General features: G+C 40.2%; 2 protein-coding genes across 2 annotated transcripts in view; both read left to right on the top strand.

Moving 5' to 3' along the window:
• Positions 1–1,548, top strand: part of glsb (glutaminase b) — a 161,164-nt gene extending 159,616 nt beyond the window's left edge. Inside the window, exon 16 of the transcript XR_011585173.1 lies at positions 1,532–1,548. The gene's annotated coding sequence lies outside the window, so the exon portion shown is untranslated. The remainder of the gene's footprint in view (positions 1–1,531) is intronic.
• Positions 1–17,517, top strand: part of LOC139207991 (G-protein coupled receptor 39-like) — a 37,111-nt gene that overhangs the window by 3,002 nt on the left and 16,592 nt on the right. The gene's annotated exons all lie outside the window — the stretch shown is intronic.

The raw sequence follows: 17,517 nt of genomic DNA, 5'->3' as shown, positions 1-17,517 counted from the left end.
CCTGAGGTGGTATTTAGGAGTGCTTGGCATTTAATGACCTTGGTCATAAAGGCTTCCTCTGGGCTACAGGATGGAGACTCATGCTTAAAGTCATCTATCCCTGTTTTAAGGCCCATACACATGCACGCTAGCACGTACGCACGCCACTCTTTGTTTAAATACAGTCATCCATGATGTCATGTTGGATCAGCCAGACACTGAGCGTGCACCAAATCCTCACAGCCACAAGTACGTGGGGCTGAACCACAGCACTGGAGTTCATTGTGTACTTTTACAGCTAAATCTCATGTTTTTCAGGGTTGCTTTTGGAGTTGCAAAGTCAATGAAACACATACCTGCATATATCTATTACTTTTGTGTGGCGTTGTCTGTAGGTATTCTATCTATAATTAATACTCAAGGTTTTCACATCAGTGGAAAACCTAACTTTTTCTAATTTTTGAAACTTATATTTTCCTTTTCATTTGTGAGAAGCCTCGTAGTTGATAAAGCAACGTGAGGCAAAGACACGGTGTTGGCTCTGTGACTTTAACTAAGCTTAAGTCCTGAGGAAAGCCATGTATCAGCCACACTGAGAGTCAGTGAGACATTTAATCAGGCTCCCAGCATCCCGAGGAAGAAAAACTAATGATGGATACATGGTGACTTTCTCTTAACTCCTTTGTCATTTGTCTTTTAATAACTTAACATGAAAGGTTGTTTCCTCTTCATATACAAAATAAGTAATGATAGAGTATAATATTCTCTCTACTCATACACACCTGTGTCATTTTTCATGGTGTCCTTGAATACAGCTCTGCGGCACTCCAGTTCTGCTCCTTAGTCAATGACCAGTGAATCCCAGACCCTCACCAGTCTAAATATATATTTAATATTTAATTTGAATCAAATTGGGTTTCTGCGCTCCGACGGAAGGAAGGAGGTGTCTGCTGCATTACAGCTAATGCATAAAATGGGGTTTTATCCATTAGTCATAATCTCTGAGCAGCTTAATTGCCTGATAGAAATAATTGTTTCTGTCCTGCTGTATGGATGTAATTTTAAACCTGCTTTCACTTCTTCCCACTGCGAAGATGGTGATATGATGATAAGCGTGATGATGATGATGATGATAACTGTGATGGTCATGATGGAAATGAGGAGATGATGGTGATGATGATGATAAGGAGGAGGAGGAGGAGGGAGGGGAGGCTGTGGATGGTGGCAATGAGAGTGATGGTCAGCAAGAGATGATGGAGGAACAAGGAGGAAAAAGTAAGATGACACTGCTATTTATGGTAAGTTCATCTAAATGATAGTGATAATAAAGAAGTTGGATAAAGAAAATCTTTGTATTAACAGTGGATATTTGTATTGTGAATGGGATCACTGCTGGTGACAAACCCACAGTGATTCATCACCAGACTGTGTTTCCCCTCAGCTCTACTAGAACGTCCTTTAGCTCATTGTTTCACTTTTACTGCTTTACAGTTTTGGTTCATTCTCACTGCTCAAATCAGCTCCTTTACCCACAGACGGACACAGCTGACAGCTAGGTGATGAACATGGTGAAACACTTAGCTGTTAAAGAGCCAGATATTTCCCTTAGGAGTTTGTGGAGACCAAAAACAGAGCTAAAAAGAGAGTTAACATTCATCAACTAGAGAGAATCAATGAATGAATGCTTATGGTGGTCTGTGTCTGTGCCAGTAGGCAAGTGTTAGCTAATGAATTAGCTATAAAGACTTTGTAAGGCAAAGTTGGCCCCCAAGCAGCTAAAAAATGTAAACAACCATTTTTCAATTCAGTTATACTTCATTAAATGTGTATTACACTTTTTAATCAGTTTTCTATAAGAGAAAGACTTTCACTAAGCATGGACGGTTTTACAAAGAGTGTGTTGCAGTATGGGAAGTGAAATACTCCGATGATCCCATTACTCCAAAAAACACTGATAGTCTGACAAATGACCCACAAAACCAACGGCTGTTGTCTGAGGACACACACTCTCCATGCAGTTGTAGTTAGGTGACAGCTGGCCCTGTCCATGGTGCTGAATCAGCAGGGGTTTGCCCTTATTAGGCTACTTCTACATAACCCCAACCCTAAACTTTTTCTCTGAACAGCAAGACGACGAGTTTTTTGATTAATCTACATCTAACGACTTGGGTGGTGGGGATGTGCACCAACTAAGGTGAATCATTCTGACATTGGAAATTTGTCTGCGACAGTAAAATTGCCTGAAATGTCATTTGGTGTGAGGCCAGGAAGATGGCCTATTCAGGGCAAAACTCCCGCTGATTCAGCGCCATGGGCAAGGCTGGCAGTCAGTGAACTAACAACTGGAGGGAGATGCTGTATTTTCGGAGCAATGGGCCTTTGGAGAAATGGCTGTTTTCAGGATAACTGGCTGTTGGACAAATGGGCTTCTGGTCCAATGGGACATTTTTCAGACTGTTGGTGTTGTGTGCTAATGCGTTGTCTAAACAATGGGCAGTCCCCAGTATGGTGCAATGCTAAATCAATGGAAATTTTCTGCAAGACATCTAGCTGATACGTAATGTCTGCCCCAATGAATGTTTACAGTGATTCACTCTGATGTGAGCTGTATTTTAGTCTGACAGTTCAATAACCACAGTTATGAAAAAGAAAAACACAAGCAATTTCCCAAATAAGAGAGCTGCCACTGCTATTATGAAGCTTTGAATTGATGAAGATGTTTATTCAGGTAGTTTGATTGAATGGATAGAGTCCCTCAGTAACAGAAGGTAATGTGTTTTTGAATTAACAGCCCAGGCTGAAAGTAAAGCTGAGCAAAACACAATAACGTGGGGGAATTTGCTAAAGTGCTGTTTGGTTTAAAAGCTGACTGTGTATGGGAAACAGTCACATTCCTGGACAAAATACTTGAAATAAGGGAAACTTCCGGACTGTCTTGTGACTTGAACAGTTCCTGAAGAGATGAAGATGTGTACCAGTAATCCTACTTCGCCAGACCAATTCGCAAATGCGAGTTAGTCTGGAAACTCACAGTTCGTTTTCAATTTTTCCCTTAGTTTTCAATCGTTTTCAAACCAACAGACCAAAATGCCTCTGAACACAATTTGACAGGCTTACAACCAATCAGACCAACAAAACTGAACTTAAGATATTAAACCTTTACCAAATACTGTCAGATGTACGGCAAAACACATTGTTTTTAATCCCCAAAAGTTTCAGGTATAGTTGTTTGTTCTGTTATAGAACACATACTCCTCAGTTTATTTAATACTAATGTGATAACAGATTCACCAGAGTGTTCCACATCAGTGGCAGCCATCTTGGTTGTTTGTGAAAATGGCTCGATGGTGCTCCTCTGCCAAACTCGCCCCATGTTAGATAAATGGTTGTAATTAGCCCGATCTGGACCGGGTTGGCTGGAAATCAGTCTGAACGGGAGGGGTACCAGATGCATCTGCTAGAGCAAGTAAAACATGAGCTGGTAGATTTAATAGAGTGAAACAGACTCGTTACATGGTCCTGCTCGCCTGTGTAAAACATGTATTAGAAATTGGCGGTTCATGGTGGTTCTGAAAAATGCACCAAAGACAAATTGTGTATAAGGACAACCAACCCGTCCTTGCCTGGTTCTTGTTCTGTGTAATATTTAGAACATTTGAATTCTTCTGTAAAACATTTAGAAACTTTTCTATGATGCCATTGATTTCCACCCTTTTTGGGGTATTTCATACCTTTTTATTAAGAGAGCTGATAATAAAGAGATGGCAGGAAATAAAAGGAGTGAGAGATGGTGAATAACAGGCAGCACAAATCCAGGGAGATGGACTCGAACCAGAGATGTTGCTCTTCATATTAAGTGTGTTAATCCCTTTGTAAGCACAATACATCTTTCCATTCATTCTTGCCTACAGTGTACAGGTCTGCAGAGATTTTTCTCTAAGTTACATTATTGTTGCAGGGTCATGCAGAGGTGCACATGGATTTGATGTCATTGCAATGACAATGGACAAATGAATTCAGGCCAAAGAAAGCAATGGATTCCTGTAACTTTACATATAAAAACTGTATAGTATGTAATTGAATCTTTAGTAAAAATGTCAAATAGAAAGGATTTTTATTGAGTTTATTGAGTTAAACCATGAAAAAAGTGCATATCTTTTAAATACTCTGCTGTTTCCAACAACCTTCAGATAGTGTCAGTAACATTTGCCTAACCAGTCATTGTGTTGTCCTTAATGTCATGATGAGCCATTGCTCACCATTACTTTCTTTTTCATTTGGGGAGAATGAAATACTCAGAGAGAGCTTCAATAAGCTCCGAAGACAGAGAGAGATTAGAGACAGATTTTCAAATCAAAAAGACAAAAATATATTACATATATATTCTTATTCTTTCCAGCCACATGAAAGCGATGTTCATCTTTTTCATATCTCCGAACATAAATAAACCCATGCTGCATTTACAAACATACAGAAATACCACAGTGATATTGGAGCATCTAGAAAAAGTAAAACAGATTCACATGTTTCTGGGTCAGAGGACGGTGAAATTGACTCCTCCGTGTTGTTTGGAAGACAGAACTGTTGCTGCCATCATGCACACGACATCAAAGCGGCAGTTGATAACACTGAGAAGAGACTTGCTCTTGCAGCATGCTTCGGTTCTGCCTCCGCTGCTCCTCCCCGCAGAGGACGTACAGGAAGGCCCGTTGGTGTACACAACGAACACAACGGGAACACCGCAGACCCAATCATGAGCCAGCCTGGATCGGAAGTTTTGGGTTTGGATGTTTGAAGAGAACTGGATACAGCGTTGGGGGGGGTCTGTTCATTCCTATGAAAGTTGATCAGTGGCGCATACATCTACTTCCTAGGCATGAAAGTACCAGGATCTTCCGCATTGTTGGGCCCATAGAACATGCGTACTTTCGTTTTTGGGCTTGCTGAGCTGGCTAACTTCCTGTTAGCCCTCAACTTGAATGGGGATAAAATGATTTAATTGTTCGGCTCTTCCAGCCAAATGTTACTGGACTGAATAGATCAAATTCTGATGGTGAAACAAGTCATTTCGTGGCTGTTGTCACTCTCAAAAAACATTATATGCTGATTTACAGACATCTCTTTCAAAATGTAAGTCTGTGGAAAAAAGTCTTTTTGATCCCCATGGCGTCATGTGACGGACGCCATTGTTGTAATTACACAAGTTTGGCCACTATGTCAAATTGGCTTAAAGGCCTGGTGCACTTCCTGAGGCTTTGGGCCACAATCTGTGCAGCTTCTGCCTGCAGGCTCCTGATCTCCCTGCTGCTCTCCTAGTGTTTCATTTTTTCTTGCCTTTTTTACACTGCAGTTATTAGACATTATTAGCTGTACATGTGATTAGAAAAGAGCAGAGGAGCAGAATCACTTGGTGACTGGTGCAGAGAAATGGACTTCACAGCCAGATTCGACATTTCAAAAAGCTTTTTTTTTAAAATAAAAGTTAACAACTGATGCTTTAATATTTATTAAAGCCTTTGACTGTCATTTATGTTAAACTGTGCTTTACTGCCGGTTTGGTTATTGGAAGATCCCACCCCTCAATAATACTGCCACTCTAAATATCAACAGATGTGAGATGATTTTAGTTCAGTGGGACGTTCACACACCGCTTTACTTGTAACTAACAGACTAATACTGATGTATGTGTAAATATTTGATGAGGACAGACACGGAGGGGATTATGTGTTTCTTAAGGTTGATATACAAGTCATGATGTTCTGATATTTACACCCAATGTACCCACATGAAAAAGTCACAGTAAAATAATGTTTAATAATTTCGTTTTTCGTCTCCCAGAACGAATCAAATAACTATGTGACCAAACAATATTCACACAGCGAGATCTAATTTTTCAGGAACCATGTTCCTGGTAGCTGAGCCATATTGTAATCACCTGCTACCCTCTCCTCACAGCCACATTATCATATCCATCATGTAATGAGTTCAAGATTCACAGTACCTCAGAACTCATAAAGAACAACTCAAGCAGCAATACACCGGCAACCGGACCTCATCATCTTCATAATGGAATATTACATTTTACCGAATATTACTGGGAGTGTCACTCTCCTCCTTATTGACTGCTGGCTCACTGCTGCAGCTGTGATCCGAGTTTGACTTTGAATATGAATTCAATTGTTACTGCAGCCGGCAGACAGCAAAGACCTGCTGCACATCGCATTGAGTTCCTCTCGGATGCGCACAGTCGCTCCCGTTGTAAGCACTGATGTCAGTTATCTCTCAAGTGGCCGTGCTCCTGTCACCGCTCCACTTTACCTTGAAGTAACTTTTAATCCTGGTTGGGCTCTGCGACGCTGGAGGGTAATTAAAAGCAGAGAACATCCTTGTTAAGTTGCCCACACATCACGTCCAGGACAGAAGGTTAATTGCTTTAGATTTTGATTTAGTTTCTTTTCACTCACTGGGAGCCCACATTTGGGAGATGAATATTAATTCTGTTTCGCCGCCTTCAGCCTTTGGTCTATGACATTTGGCTTTAGCGGACCATTTGCGATGGGAGCTGGATAGATATGGAAAGACGGCACGCATGGAGAAAAATGAGGGAGCAGGGAGGGCTGTTGTTATTCTCCGACATTTAAATTCAAGATGTGTGAAGTGATAATCGTGCATTATCACTGCTGAGTGTCAAACAATACACAACACGATCTAGAGAGCCGAGAAGTGCTATATGCTTTGTAATAAAAGTCACATCGATACATCACCTGAACCTTTGCAGTGAGAGAGTGTGTGTGTGTGTGTGTATGTGACATTTACTTTCTGGCTGGAGTAAAATGCCGAACATTTCTTTAATCCTGCATGATGTCAAACCAAAGGGCATTTAGAAGTAAAGAAACAGCATTGTTCTCGTATCGTCAGTTCAAGTACGATATGAGAAAATGTGAAATCACTGTTCCCTTCAACACAAGCAGCTGTGGCACTTTGACACTCTCGGGTCATGATGGCGAACAATGAATGAGGAAAAAATAATCTTTTTAATAGAGCTGCAACCAACGATTATTTTCATTGTCGATTGATCTGTCGATCGTTTCCTCGATTAATCGATCACCTGTTTGGTTCATACACAAACTCAGAAAATGGTGAAGAACGTTGATGAGTGTCTCTCAAAGGGGACGTCCTCAAATGCCTCAAATGTTTAGTCCACAACCCAAAGATATTCAGTTCACTTTCATAGAGGACGGAGAGACTACAAAGTATTCACATTTGAGAAGTTTAATAGATTATCAAAATCATTTAATGGTTCACAACGAATCAATCAATCGACTAATCTTTGCAGATCCATTTTCTGACTTCGGTGGTAGAAATGTGTAATGCATTTCTCTCACTTTTACTTTTAATTTTCGGTAAGGTTAAAAAAAACAACCTCTCAACCCTGTCAAACTATCACCTTTACGGACACATGTGCAACTATCTCCTAAAAAAAACAACAGGAAATTAATCACTTACTTATTTGAAGTTGATGGCTGTTTGTGCAGTCCTGCTCAACAAGTACATTTAATGATTCTCTTTTTGTCCACCCACTTGGCGCTTCCCACGGACTGAAACAGATTGTTTTGCTAAAATGATGGAAATGTCAAATTGCTTTAAATGTGGCCTCTTGGTGAGTTTGATTTTCTCTTTTGGACAAAATGTTGCTGAAATTCAATATTGACGGTTAGCAAAGCAAAGCACAGGTCTCAGTGGAAAAGCCCCCTAGAGCACTGGTAAAGATGACCCCCACACTGTTCTGTACACAGAATCACAACGAGTCCTGTTGGCAGTTATTTTCCTTCTAGTGACTTTCAAAGCTGCACCACAGCTCTTTCAGTGATAAACAGTTGCTGTCTGCCACTAAAAACCAAGTTGACGGAGCAGCAAGATTGAACCAAAACAGTAACACTGACGGCAGTAAAGCCAAAACAATGACCTGAAAGAGGTTAAATTCTTTACAGAAGTGAAGTGAATGGAGAGCTATGAAGGATATAAAAACTGTTGTTGGAAATGCTGTCAGAATAAAAACTTTTCTGCATCACCAACTGAATGCATGCGAGTTCCTGTGACAACGTGATGCTGCAATTTGTGCTGCTGTCACTAAACGGCTTCGTTCGTTGGCAAACGCATGGCTCAACATGTTGGCATCGTGACTGTACTTTTGTTAAACTGTACATTTATGTACAGTAAAACATATTTCCTTAATCGCTCAGAGAGAATATTATTGGGGATAAACCGATTTAATCTGAAACTAGGAACATAACCCGGTCCAGACCAGATCAAGTTTGCAGCACAAGTTACCATGGAGATCGAGCCATGATGTTGTAAACCCTGGCTTTTCAACATACCTCGCTAACCCACTAATCTTGCTTCACAGCACACAGGAGGTACAAGGAAACCCATGATGGTCTCATTCTGGTGAGCAATTTTATGTGAAACTCAGACTGTGGGAGTGCAGACTAGATGATAAACTAAAGGGGAAATTCCTGAATTACAAAGCCCTCTTGTAATGTTGGTCAAGTGCAAACATAGCTAATGGTTTACCAGTCATGCAGGAAGAAACATTAGACACAGAAAGCAGTGTCACAAGTTTTGTTTAAAGATGTCCAGGTGAACTGGCCTGGTGAAATGTAGCAAAAATGGAAATGAACGATTATCAAACTAACTCGGTAAATTGATGCCATCTACGATACGACAATCTCAGAGTGGGTTCACAACTATCTTGGCCTTGTGTTGCCTTACTGGTTCCTATTAGCCACTTTCCACCAGCCTGTCAGAATGGGGCCGTAGCTCATGAACTGCAGCAGCAGCCCAATCGCCACACATGAACCTCTCTCCTTTGGATCGATGAGGCTTATTTATTGTGTTTGGCTAAACATCCTGAGTCCCCAGCGGGCCTGTTTATCCTGCTTGGGTGGCCTCTTTCAAACCCCTTTACTATCAGATTTAAAAGAAACCTCAGGGAGGATTTGTTGAGCCTCTTTGGGAGGGTCGGTGAGTGCGACTCGCAATTCCTCCTCCCTCATCTTCTCCCTCGTCTCCCAATATCTACTTTGCACTGAGTGACAGCGGCATAGTTCAGTAATAAGCTGCAGAGCCCTGTGGCCCCATGGCGGCCAGCATAGCCAACGGCAACCCTCCCTGCGAGTGACAGCCTGCGCCTCACCAAAACACCTGGGAGACAGTCTGTGGATGGCTGTGAGGCCAAATCACAGGTTACACTGTGTGGGTGTGTTTACTTGTGTGTTTTACAACACAGCGCTGTACATTAGCACACACACACTCATATGCTGGAGCATGCCAGCATGTGGCACTGACTTCTGGGATTGGAGGTGATGTTTGGATGATGGGGTTCAGATCTCATTCTGATACTTTTCTCCCAGTTGTCTCTTAGCTTCCACCATATCGGCCCAGCGTTAAGTATATGACGTTTTAAAAAGTTAGTCCTGAAGTATTTTTGTGACAAAACTCAGCGGACTTAGAGACTGACACAAGTCTGCACAGCTCCAAGCCCTCTGTCAAGGACAGAACACAGTTCTATGTTTTATGCATAAGTAGTAGTTTTTGAAAATAACATTGAAATCTTTTTTTCTTTTCTTTTTTTCTTAATTATGAAACAAATGCTCACATTTGCAGAGTGGATCCTTCAAACACTATTAATTGACTTTTTTTTATGTTACACAAAAACGACTTGGTTCAAGTTCAAGGAAAGACCATTAATCAGTAATCAGAGCCTGCTGCTGGAGATGAGGCTGGCAGCTGAATGGAGTTGATGACAACTCAGTGGTTTACTACTATGAGAGAGACTTTCACATTACACATAATTATTACACATAATCATCCATTATTACATTATTTAGTGGTGCAGCTTTTAGACTTTTAGATTTTTAGACTGACACTTCTGGTAACTACACCATCACTTGTGAAATAAACAGTTAATCAGATATTCTCATTTAAAAAAAATCCCAGATACGCGGACATGTTTTAAGCTGCTGGGATGAACTCTCACAGACATTTGGAGTAGAGAAGGCAGCGCTAAAACCTTGAGGAGAGATTAGACGGGTGACTTACTGGTGTGCCTGCGCTCCCTTGTAGCGCATAACTCACACTGTGGGAGACTCATCAGGCTCCTACTTTCTTATAAGCGAGGTGATTAGTATTTCATGATATATTGAAGTATTTTTTAACATCCCTTTGGCTTCAAAGCAGCAGACCGAGGATGTCTTAGAGAGTGGCCTTGGCCCCTTGTCAGCGAATGTGAAGTTCGCTGCCAGAAATTTGGGAGTAATATCGCATTCAGAGCCAAGCTTTGAACCTCAGATCAAAAACTAAGACTAAACTGAAACCTAAAACTAGGTGTGAAAAAAATTAACATCTCACTTAACTGAACTAAAAATAAAAACTAGATTTCAGAAAAAAACGGACACAATCTTGTGTCATTACAAAAGTAAGTAAGATGTATGTAGAAGTATGTAGGAACTTTGTCAGTTTGGTCAAATGTGTCACAACACACAACAAGCGTATCTTCACTGAGAGTGGGATGTCTACATATATTGTAACATCAATTCTGAACTTCTTAAGTCGTACTCCTGACCAATATCCTTAATTCTTTAGTTAAAAAAACACTAAACTCCCCCCAAGATACATAGAAAACATGGCGACCACACATGAACCACTTCACAGCCTTATATCCTCAGATGGGGCCGTTCCAAAGTCAATAACTTTCCTTATCTTTTATCATCCCACTCCATTCTTGCGACTTTTGTCTGCTTCTTTTAGCTTTATCTTAATTTTGTCTTGCTTTTGTTTGGCCTTGGCTTCCAGTTGTTATGTTGCCTTCTAGGTATCCTGCTTTTGCTTCGTCTTAATAAACTTTTTTTTTTTAAAAGGTGGTATAAGTAAAGTTATGTTATGGCTCAGTTCATATCAGTGATCAAAGAATGAATGAATCAAAAATGAATTCTTAGATCAGCTGATTTAAGATTTGAGAAGAAACACAGAAAAAATAAACAATTGAAAAATCTAATGACTGGGACCAAAGCAAAGGACAGGGATAAATAACACTGTATTATACCATATAGTATTATATTATTATACATAGGTTAATTAGTATATTTTGACCAGATGATGGCACTAAAGAAAATGTTAAGGGATCATCAAAATCACTGCAGCTTCGTGGGTAACATGAATGTCTGTACCATATTTCATAGCAATGCATCCCATGATCACTGAGACTAACATCCTGCTGGTGGTGGAAGAAGATGAGAAGTCAGGGGATCTCTAAAGTCATTCGTATTCATCCTCTGAAGACCATGAATGTCTGTGCAACATTTCATGTTAATCCATCCAATCGTAGTTGAGATATTTCAGTACAAAATGGCGGATGAATCGTATGACATCCATAGAGCCATGCTGCCAAAATAAAAACATCTTTACAATGTAATTCTGAGCATATCCTCAATTATTCTCTTAAACAGAAGAAGTGATGTTAATGTATGCGTACTGGAAACGTATTAAAAGGAGTAGTATTTCATTTTAAGACCCCAATGTCTTTTTGAAAAACAAACACTGACGTAACCAAAATGTGATGCACCACAGACACGACATGCTTTCAAGCCAATTAACAACGACAAATAAGAGTGAGAGAGGAGCTACTCATCAAAAAGGCTTCAAGGTTCCAAGTCGTTATTTCCAAACCAGATCCGAACTCTGCAGCGCTCTCTGAATTCAGGACTCTCTCTGAGCGCTGGTGAAGTTGGGAAATTGTTTTCTTCCCCTAATGAGGGGCTTTTGTCATGTTGTCTGTGGCTGAGGGTGAGGCTGCAGGCACGAGAGTGAGCAGGTGGGATCGGAGGAGCTTTTTAATGTCCTGTGGGACGCAGCGCTTCGAGGAGCTTTGCCTCAATCACAACAAAGTGGCATGCTTTATCACATTCGCTTTCAAAAGCAATTAAAAAGCTGGAGATGAAGAGCAGAGGATGTGCCCTGTAGTATGACTGATAAATCACAGCAACATGCAACTGCTGCTAAAGGACCGTGATGAATTAGGGTGCTGCCACCCCACAGTTATGCATATAGTTATGTCCTCATTTTTTATCAGTCATTTGATATTAATGATTCACTAGGCATGAATGTGAATATACAACAGAAACTTCTTCTGTGACTTATTTCATAGTGAGATAAGAGGAGATAAGATAGAATAACGTTAGATAACAAGACTTTACTGAGGGAATATTGGACTCCCATTCATTAGGTGGCCAGATACACAGCTCCAAATGAATGATAAGGTTGGCTAACACGTCAGCCTGGAAGAATTTATAAGGTGATTGTATGTCTCATAGCTTATTCTACTGCCTTTTTCTAAGAAACTATTGTTTAAACTGCAATACAGAAGAGATGTGCTGTGGCTGTGAGGTTACACATAGCCACAGCACGTTAAATCTAATTACTACTACTACTACTACTACTCATTACTGGAGACTGAACAGCAATTACCATATTTATTCATGGGTTCTTTTTCAATCAAGCAGTCATAAACGTCAGGCTGTGACGAGAATGTGACTGGAGGAAATTAACAGTTCACCGTTACTGGATTACCTCTACCTTGATAATTCATTACACTGAAAAGAGTCCTCAAGGTCAAAGGGTGGCGTAACAGCTAATGGACAGCTGAACGACCCAAACCTCTAATGTGATCCTTCATCAACACACCAGGGTATAATCAGCACTTGTCCTCGTTTTGTTAGCATGTTAACTGTTCATAAGGATAATGTGCATTCATCCAGTGGAATTGACCACACTGACTGTTGATATCACATTAATGACGTTAATGACATTTTCGCTGTCTGCAGCTGTGAAGTGAACACAAAGAAATCACTCAAACGCACTTTCTGTCATCATTTTTGTGTCCTGTTTCTCCAATCAATCAATCAACCAACCAACCAACCAATCTTTATACTGTATATCAATATATATATATTTATCTTGCGTATATAGAGCAGGTCTAGACCAAACTCTTTAATAAGAGAGAGACCCAACGATTCAGGAATTCAAAATTAAGGATTCAAGAATTCCCACATGAGCAGCATCAGATATTATATTAGGCGACAGTGACAGGAAAAACTCCCCTTTAAGAGGAAGAAACCTCAAACAGAACCAGGCTCAATGTGGGCGGCTTCTGTCACGGTCCTTGTTGGATGGGGGTTGGACAGAGAGAGAGAGAGAGAGAGAGAGAGACAAGAGACAGGGGACACCCTGGACTGGTCACCAGACCAATTGCAGGGCTGACATATAGAGACAGACAACCATTCATGCTCACATTCACACCTACGGCAGTTTAGTGTCACCAATTAACCTAACCTGCATGTCTTTGGACTGTGGGAGGAGCCGGAGTACCTGGAGAAAACGCACGCTAGCATGGGGAGAACAGAAAGGTTCAAGGTTTAAACCACGAACCCCTGGAAGTAAAACACGAAGATACATTTGAAGTAACACACTCCATTGACACTGAATCACTTCATGCTTCTTTGGCGACTCCAATCTCAAGACATCGCCGTTTCAATTGACAGATTCGCACCACATCCTCTTTACTCCTTCTGTGGTGTAACTACTTCAGTAAGCAGTCTGCGGAAATATCCTCTCACTGTCTGGTTATCTTGATACATCCACAGTGAAAGTTTCACTAAGGGTGCACTGAACTGCTGATCCCCAATCAGTTCAGCTACAATGATCTGTGTGGGAGAGAGAGCACATTGATCTGTGAAGACAATAAAACTTTTGTCTTGCTCAAAGTTCATAAAACCAATTTGGTCAGTGCTTGTGTTGGGTGATGGATAGTTGTTATCCACTAACATTAACTAAACTCTTATTGTTGTAACTAAATTGCTAAAGTGCAGAAGTTACTCTTCCCACCTTTAGGGCCTGTTATGGAATTAATAAAAGTTGTAATAATGCTTATAATAATGGTGACAGTGATGTCCCCCCGTTTTTCCTCACAGGTGTAATACCCTGTTAAAACTGCTCCATTCCCCCACCTGTGTTGTAAAAAATGACAAAAATAATTCCACTGAGTGATGAAATGAAACGAGCTGACTCTTCCATAAAGTCTGCTGGTGTTGCCAAGTTGTGGTTTTTTTAAGAGAAAACTCAGCCGCTGTGTTCAGCCTGTTCACCCAATAAATGAAGCACTGTTATGACACCTTCATTTAAACAGGGTAAAACCAGCATCTGCTTCAGGCTGGGATCCTCTTCAGCGTTTGGCTGATTGATGCAGGTTAATGTGAGGTGTGGTGAATGCAGATGTGGCCTTATCTTGACACTGCACTCTTTTAATTGCATTCACAGAAAGCAATTCATTTCAGTGAAGTGATATTCAGAGCTGACATACTCGCTGCTGGTCGCGATCATGAGTTCGGTCTCAAGGACACTTTGCTGCCTGTAGCTGTTTGACCCAGCAGTAATGTTGTTGGCATGGAAACGATGCTCTGCCACTTTTCTTCCCCAAGTGTGAAAATACAATATTTCCCTTGTATGTTGTTTGGGTCTGTTGGACCTGTTTTCATTTTTTTATCAAGAGAAAAAAGATACGATTAATTATTTTTTCAAACTCAGACTCATTGGCCTTGGCTCATATTGATGAGTCTGAGTTTGAAAAAATTATTAATTGTATAATTTCTCTTTTGATAAAGAACATGAAAATGGATTAAATCAGGTCCCACAAACCCGAACACCATACAAGGGATGTTTGGCTGACTGCTGCGGCCGGTTGACCGTGTGGTCTGTTATAGTTGACTAATGTACATAAACTTGCGTCTGGAACAGTGGTTACATAAATGAGAAATGAGCCACAGCTTAATTGTAGGCAATTGCACGAACGCGCAGTACCGACCTGTGCACGAGTGTGTTTTTGTTTGTTTTCAGGCAGAGCAGCAAGTGAACAGATGGACCTTCACCTACGTTCAAAACAGTTCAAGTCCAAAGTACAAGTGTGTTACCATCACCACATAATTTACAACATCATTGATAAGTACTCACTGTTCGCTTCAAAAGCACCTCCACTCGAGTGGAAATACACATCTTCTGTCCTCTGCGTGTTTGCCATTGGATCTTTTGTCAGAGCCAGCACCATATTGGAAGCTTATGCACAACAGATGTTACGGATCAGCTCAGTAAGCAGGTCATAACCACCTCATCTGCATTCATAAAAGGTTTAATTATGAGATTTTAAAACCACCACCAACAAGCATTTATCTGCCCTAACAACTTAAACATGACCGAACATAACAATAATGTTATCAACAATTAATGATGTGCACTTCCAGCACAGATTTCATGAAAATTTGCAACTGATTTGATCAAAAGCCTTTAAGAAACATTTAAGAAACACGCAATTTGTTGGAATTCTTGTAAATGTTTAGACATGCTCGATTCCAAACCCACACTGATTATTATACTGCAAATTATTTCCGATAATCAGTCTTGACATTTTTCACATCTTTCACAACAATTATCTTTCACTTCTCATCTTTGTTGACCTTATAGAACAACCAAACAAAAAAAAGATGTAAAGGTTATTTTTAATTTCTATATTTCTTTAGTTGCAACCTGATCACGGCATTTAATTAGATTTGGTTGAGTTGAAACACAGACCCTCAATTGGCAATTTATGGATTCTAACTTTGTATGAACACTTTCATTTCACCCCAAACTGACGCACAGTGAAATTAAATCCACACACTCTGACAGCATTATTGAAATGTCTGGCACATGTTTGAAAGTAAATCTGTGGAGAAATGATCTGCATCAGAATTAGACCTCAGCTCATCAGCACATCTATTCAATAGAACCTTTTCTTCAAGTTTCCAAGATAACGAACATGAATCTCCAGAGTGGGATTATCTGTCACCAGGAAACAGTGTCTCCATGAGAAAACCTCATCTAACAATTATGAGTAATGGTCCTCTGTGACTTATTAAGTGCTTGAATGACTGAGGATCTTCTGTTAGCCTTCAAATGAATTCGTTCACACTCGTTCTGGATTTCAACCCAACATTACTTTCTGCCTTTGCAGTGTGTGTGTGTGTGTGTGTGTGTGTGTGTGTGTGTGGTGGTGGCGGGGGGTGGTGGTGGCTGCGTCTCTCTCTTTGAGCCTGACAGCCTCATAAATTACTTTATATTTTAGTTTGAGACCACAAAAGTGTGGAGAAAATGTTGTAAATTCAGTGCAGTTGTTACAGAGAGCAGGAAAAAAACATGGTTTAATTTGATCTTCTAGGGATCCGATGGGTGTTTGGCATGAAGCACAATTTATGCCAGAAGATTTAAAGGACTATCAGACAATGTTTGACTATCAGATAGTACCAGATGGACATCAATCACAGGCACTTTGGCATCTGCTTCACTTGTCAGACCAGAAACCTTCGTCCACTTCTTTAGATGCAGCGTATGAGCAGCTCTCACACTGGAAGCTGGGAAGCTAATACAAACAAAGTTGGCACGCTAGCACCACTTAGAACTTTTTACTTTAGTTTATTTGACAATGCAAGAAAAGAGAAATTAAATCACATAAACGTACATAATGTCAAGAATAACAGAATAAAGACCAAGACTTGTTTGAAGATGAAAGACATTCATATCATAGAATATAATGTGAACTTTTAAACAGCATTATCTTGCCAGCTAAAATGCTTCACTGTTAAACAATTTATACTAGTGATGCTACAGTATTTAGAAAAGTAGCAGTAGCAGTACACACACACACACGCACACACACACACATACTCACACATACACATGCATACACAAATCCCTGACCAGTCATTGTTCTGTGTAAACATGGACATGCCAATCTCATTGTCATATGCACATAAGGAAATTAAAATGGAGATTAAAATGAAAATGGGAAACCTTATTGACGTACTAAGTTAAACATATTGTAAACTCTCTGATAACCTCAGTTTGAGCTCTATAGTGAACGGAGCCAAGTAGCATTTACAGAAACTTAAATTATACATTACAGCGAGCAAAATCTTCCATTCAATGACAGAAAATACATATAATTAAAATAAATACTTTGCTTTGTTTGAAGAGAGGTAATAAGTCAGCTAAAGCTACAGGAAGTCCCACACTGATGCAGACTGTATAAGAGCTTCTGTGGGTGAAATCAATTCATTTCATGCAGCAAACAAGTGAAGAAGAAGCTCATTGCTTAACTTTTCTCTCCTCATTCAAATTGTCATGATTTCGTCACACACTCAGCTTCATCTCTTCCGTTAACGTTTTTTGGTCATTTCATACGTTTGACACATGCTTTCAATCAATATTCAATTAAGACATATACAGCAGTTTTGGCTTCTGACGAGATTCAGTCTTCAGTCAGGTCGTATTCATAAATACTGAAGGAAACATTTCACTCCTCTTGATTATTCAGTTTGGATCTACGGAGCCGTTTCCAATCATGGAAATGAAGGCCATCAAAGATTCCGTGATGCCCTCTATTTGAAAGGTTCC

Source organism: Pempheris klunzingeri, chromosome 10, assembly GCF_042242105.1.
Source record: "Pempheris klunzingeri isolate RE-2024b chromosome 10, fPemKlu1.hap1, whole genome shotgun sequence".
Classification (NCBI taxonomy): Eukaryota; Metazoa; Chordata; class Actinopteri; order Acropomatiformes; family Pempheridae; genus Pempheris; species Pempheris klunzingeri.
The sequence above is the reverse complement of the archived record's forward strand: the minus strand, read 5'-3'. Positions and strand labels throughout refer to the sequence as shown.